This window comes from Tupaia chinensis, unplaced genomic scaffold, assembly GCF_000334495.1.
Source record: "Tupaia chinensis unplaced genomic scaffold, TupChi_1.0 Scaffold000160_1, whole genome shotgun sequence".
Lineage (NCBI taxonomy): Eukaryota > Metazoa > Chordata > Mammalia > Scandentia > Tupaiidae > Tupaia > Tupaia belangeri.
In genome coordinates, this window is record NW_006159631.1 from 622,064 (window position 1) to 627,988 (window position 5,925).

The following is a 5,925-nucleotide window of genomic DNA, read 5'->3' on the forward strand; positions in this document are numbered from 1 at the left end:
CTTTTCATTTTCTTTTTAAAAATTTATTTAAATATACATTTTATTTTATTGTATACATTCAATCACATACATCGCTTAGTATATAAATCGAATGAAACAACATCAATACATTTCTCACCAGTCCAGTTGGGGATACTATACATGCTATCATCAACAGATAATGACCCATTTCTTTTTTCATGTCATTTCTTAAAAGTCATTTGTTCACTGAACGTAAATTTTGTTCACCTAAAAAACTACTTTTTTATTTTTTTAATTTTTTTCTGGAATTACTAAAAAGATAATACTTGAATCTGTGATTTGACGAAAATATGGCATTATTAATTTTTAAACTTATTTTAAATTAATATATGGAAACTTTTAAGTATAATTTCTATCATCTCAAACTAAACACTGAACACCTTCAAATAATTTTAATATAAACTAAGACTTTTCTTACATGTTTTCTCTAAGACCCAAAAGACTACCTTCAGATTTCATTTCAAATTGAAGGTATCTTCAAAATTCATGATCTTCATTTTCTTAGTTTCCATGGGAAAATGCAGTCAGTAATATGAAATTTGGTGGTAGTTTTTGTGGATGTTGGACAAAATGTTTTATAGATGTCTGTCAGGTCCATTTAACTGATGATATATTTTTAATCCTCTATCTATTTTTTATCTAGATGATCTTTCCAGAGGAAACAGTGGAATTGTGATTGCTAATAATTATTGCATTGCAGTATATCTTTTTCTTTAGATATAGCAATCTTTATTTCATGTGGGTGATGTAAGGTTCAGTGTATAGATATTTATAAGCTTTATATATTCTTGGTGGATTTTCCCTTTTTAGCAATATATAGTGTCCATCTTTGTCTCATCTTATAGATTTTGTTAATATCTACTTTTAAAAATATTTTATTTAACTTTATTTATTTATTTATTTATTTAAAATTAACCAGAGAGGGACAGGAGAGATAGTGAAAGAGAAAGTGAGGAAACAAGCCAACAGGTCTGGGACTTGACCATGTTTGGCCATGTGGGAGTTCAATGGCCTTAACTTCCATGCCATCTGCTAGCCTGTTTTAAAATCTATTTTATCTAATATCAGTATTGTGACTCCTTTCGTTTTTATTTTCATTTTTATTTGCATGGAGTATCTTTTTCTGCCATTCACTTCCAGTCTATGTATGTCTTTATTAAAGAGATGTTCTTCTTGGATGCAAGTAAGAAAACATTCCTGACTTTTTTATTTATTCAGCTAGTCTTAATCTTTTGACTGGAGAATTTAATCCATTAACATTCAATGTTATTGTTATTTGGGGACTTTTCACTGTCATTTCCTTTGTTTTGTGTTCTTTTATTTCTATTTGTCTCTCTTTACTTTCCCTGATATTCCATTCCCTTTAGTACTTTTTGAAAAGCTAGTCGAGTTTTTACAAATTCTTTGATGTTCTTGTTTATCTGAGAATGTTTTTACTTCTTCTTCACATTTGAATAATCATCTTGATGAGTATAATATTCTTCATTGAAATTATTTTCACTTCAAGTTTTGAACAAGTCTTCTATTTCTTTCCTTGCCTGCATTGTTTTAGTGAAGAGATTTGATGTTAACCTGAGATATAATCTTTGTCTCTAACTTGAATCTTCTGTCTTGCCACTTTTGGAATCTTGCCCGTGTCTATGATTTTTACAAATTTGATTAAGTTATGGCATGGAGAGGATCTTCTCATGTTGATCTTTTCTTGTGTCCTTTGTGCTTCCTGGAGTTGTATGTCTTTATGTTTCTCTAAATTTAGAACATTTCCAAATGTTATTTCATTGAAGATTTTTCTATGTCTTTACTAGATTTGCCCCTTTCTGGAAATTCCATGGATATTTGGATTTTTAATGGTATCTAGTATTTCATGTATGTTAATCTTATTTGGGGGGGTTATTATTTCATTCTTTCTAATGATTTGGATAAAGTCAGAGCCTTTGTCTCCCAGACCAAAGATTCTTTCTTCTGCATCATCCAATATACTATTGATGCTTTCAAGAGAGTTTTTTTTTTTTTTAATGAGGGATTTTTTTTCTATAAGGGGCGTGTGCTAGTCAGAGACATAAAGAGAAACAGAGAGACAGAAAGTGAGAAATCACTCCCCAAAGGAGAATGGCTATGCCACAATTTTTTCCTCCATTCTCTCTGGATTTTGGGCATGCATGCACATGTGCCCAATGTGAGTTTGAAGCTGCTGCTTCCAGGACTTGAACTATAGTCGACTACATGGGAGTCCAGTGAAATAACCATTACACCATCTGCAAGTCCCTCAAGGGAAATTTTTTTCTTCTATTATATTCTTCATCTCCACAAGTTCTATCTGATTTTTTTTGGTCGTCAATTTTTAATAAAATTTCTCCTTCATGTGATGAAATGACTTTCAAATCTCTTATAGTTTCTAGTCTATTTTCTTTTGCAACTCATTCAGTTTTGTTTGAGTGAATACTCTTATTTCTGTCATTTCTGTGATTTTCTTTTTCCTAGTGTTGGTGAGGTGTTGCTGTGTTCTATTGAGGGATGTATACTTCCTGATTTTCTTCTGTATTTTGAGGCTCTGCTTTGATTTTTAAGCATCAGGTGAGGTACACATTTCCCCTGTTTATTTGGGGTAAATTTCTGAAGCAGTATGCTTTTGCACTTCTCTGTGATATATGTTAGCTCCACATAATTTACATCTTGCTTCCAAAATTTCTTAATTCCTATATGACTGTGCCCTGACTTGAGAAGGCTGACCTTAAGGTAATAAGAAGTTTATGAATTGTGTCTCTGGGACCTACAGAAATCCTGGTTGGCAATGGAAGACTAAGTCAAACATTCTCAATTCCTACTGTCTCTGGGAGTTGTATAGGTACTTTTAGGACTATGTGGGAGAGGTTTTTGAACCTGCTCCTTCATCCGTGACTGTGGGACCTGCAGAAGGCCTGACCATTATTAAAATATCTGAAATTTTCTATATATGTTTGTCCACTTGATTTATGACAAAATCGAACTCCATTTGATTTAAGACAGCTTTTAGATCTTGTATCTCTTTATTTTTGATTTAGATAATCTCAGACAGTGAAGGTTCAGATCCCCAATAATTAATGTGCTGCAGTCTATCTCTCTCTGTAGACCTAGCAATGTGTCTAGATATTTGGGTGTTTCAATGTTGAGTGCATTGATATTTGTAAGTGTTATATATTCTTGTTGAATTATCCCGTTTGGTACTATATAGTGTACTTCTTTCTTACTCCAGCTTTTATCTTGGTCTATTTTGTCTAATATCAATATTATTACTTCAGCCTTTCTTTGGTTTCCATTTTCATAGAATACCATTTTCCAGCTTTGCAACTTCAGTCTATGTCTTTCTTTGTCAGTGAGATGTGTTTCTTGTAAACCGTATATAGTTTTTTTTTTCATTCATTCAGACTGTGTATGTTTATTGAAGAATTTAATTCATTGACATTCAATGTTATCATTATTTGTGGATTCATCTATATCATTTTTTTAGCCATTTCCTTGGTTGATTTTTGTTCTTTTATTTCTGTTTTTCTCTTTAGTTATTTATATATAGTATTTGCTTTAGTAGTTCTTAAAGAGCTGGTAGATTTCTGGTAATTATCTTGGACTGATTTTATTTGTTCTTCCCATTTGAAGGATGATCTTGCCAAGTGTTGTATTATTGGTAAAATTGCTTTATTTTACCATTCTGATTATCTTCCCATTCTTTCCTTGCTCCCATACTTTCAGTTGAGAGGTTTAATCTGAGCATAATAAATTAGCCTTTGCAATTATCTTGATAATCTTTTGCCATTTTTAGAATTTTTTTTTATTTTTAAATTTTACTGATCTGGCTATGTTGTGACTTGAACGAAATCTTACATTGATTCTATTTGGAGTTATTTCTTTTTCCTGGTTTCTGAATTTCTCCTATTTATTCATATTTGATAAGTTTTTCTATAATTTTTATAGAAGAAGTTTTTCTTGTCTTTATTAGCGTATTCACCTTCTGGAATATTCATTATACAGATATTTGGGTGTTTCATGGAGTCTAAAATTTCCCATATGTTATCCTCATTATGTGTGTATGTATGTGTGTTTTGGTATATGTTGTTTTTAAAGTCAGAAATTCTTTCTTCAGCATGGTCCAACTTGCTGTTAATGCTTTTGAGGAAGATTTTAATTTATCATGTTTTATTATTCATTTCTAGAAGTCAGTTTGATTTTTTTATAGTGTGTCTATCTCTTTTATCTTTTTATTAGATTCCCCTATCATGTTCTAAATTTATTTTTACATTTCTTGGAATTGATTGTCTGTTTTCTCTTGCATTTCATTGAATTTTATCATAATGAGTATTTAGAATTATTTTTCTGACATTACTGTGAATTCTTTTGTGTTTGTTTTTCTTTTTTTTTCTTTTTTTTCTTTTTCTTTTTTTCTTTTTTTATTTTTTTGGAGAGATTTTCACTGTAGGGAGTGTGCTCGCCAGACAGACAGAGAGAGACATAGAGACAGAAAGTGAGAAATCACCCCCCAGGGGGGATGGTCACGCTGCAATCCCTTCTCCTCCATTCTCCTCTCGGGATCTTGGGCACGCACGCACACACGCCCGGTGTGAGTTTTAAGCCACCAGGTCCAGGACACGAACCGCGGTCGACTACGTGGAAGTCCAACGACATAGCCATTACGCTAACTGCTGGTTCCCTGTTTATTTTTCTTGATGTGACATTATTTTCCCTTTAGGGAAGAGTTATTTTCTTGTTTTCTCATGTTTCTTCTGTCTCTGAACTGGTTTTGGAAAACTGATGAAGTATTTATTTCTTCCTATTTATTGGAGTGTATTGTGTAGTGTCTGAAGAGGGAAGATCAGCCCTAGATATAAGTTGTGTTCCTATCAGACGGTTGTCTCTTTGAAATCAGAGAAAATAAAGTTGGGATTGGTAGCTTCCAGTGGTTGAATCCTCAACCGACTTTTTAGCTCCTGATGAGCTGGAGATGAGGTAAGGAGATATGACTTAGTGAAACACCTATTGTAATTCATTACATTGCCTAAGTAATATGTTATATACATTACAACTCAGTGTGCAGGTTGAAGGGCCCCAGGTTACAAAGGCTAACTGGAGCATAAGGCTGAACCAACAATTAGAGGCATGCTGACACAAGAACTCAAGTCTCCCACCAGATGAGCCTTAGGAAGTAGTTGGAGCAGTGTAGTTGGAGGGCCCAAGGTTCCAAAGGCAAACCTGGGAGCGGTGGTGGAATTCACTCACAATGAAAAACATGTTAACAGCATAACTCAAGTTTCCCTGTGGACATAATTCAGGAAGCAGTCAGCACACTGTATCCTAGAAAATTAAAAGTTAAAAACTGAATGGTGTGAATTCAAAGCATGGTGGCTGCAGTGTGACAATTTTGGGAGAGCCTGTGGCTCTCCAGTATTCCCTGAGCCATTAAATATAAGTCACATTTTTTCATTTTAGAAACACATATAGTAAAGTTGGTATGATAAAGAGAAAATTAGCACAGCACCTGCACAGGATTATATGCAAATTCATGAAGTGTTCCATATTTTTGTCACATATAAAAACAACTTTGAATGTTAATAGATTAAATTTTCCAATAAAAGGGTATACACGACTGAATAAATAAAATAGCAGGATCCCTGTATGTGCTGCCTACAAGTTATGCACCTCACAAAGAAATACATAGACTGAAAGTCAATAACTGGGAAAAGACAGTCCAAGCAAATAGGAATCAAAAAAAATAAAAAAAAGAGACTGAAGTCACAATACTGATATCAGACAAAATAGACATTAAGAAAAAACTGTAAGAAGAGACAAAGGACATTATGTAGTACTAAAAGGGCTAATTCATCAAGAAGATATAACATTTATAAATATCAATTTTGGACTTTGAGAGGACATTGG

The 5,925-nt window shown here is 32.9% G+C and overlaps 1 non-coding gene across 1 annotated transcript; it reads left to right on the forward strand.

Moving 5' to 3' along the window:
- The first annotated feature begins 5,465 nt into the window (after nt 1–5,465).
- On the forward strand, nt 5,466–5,571 carry LOC114007361 (U6 spliceosomal RNA). The gene has a single exon (XR_003548991.1). It is a non-coding gene; the product is annotated as a U6 spliceosomal RNA (small nuclear RNA).
- The last annotated feature ends 354 nt before the right edge of the window (nt 5,572–5,925 follow it).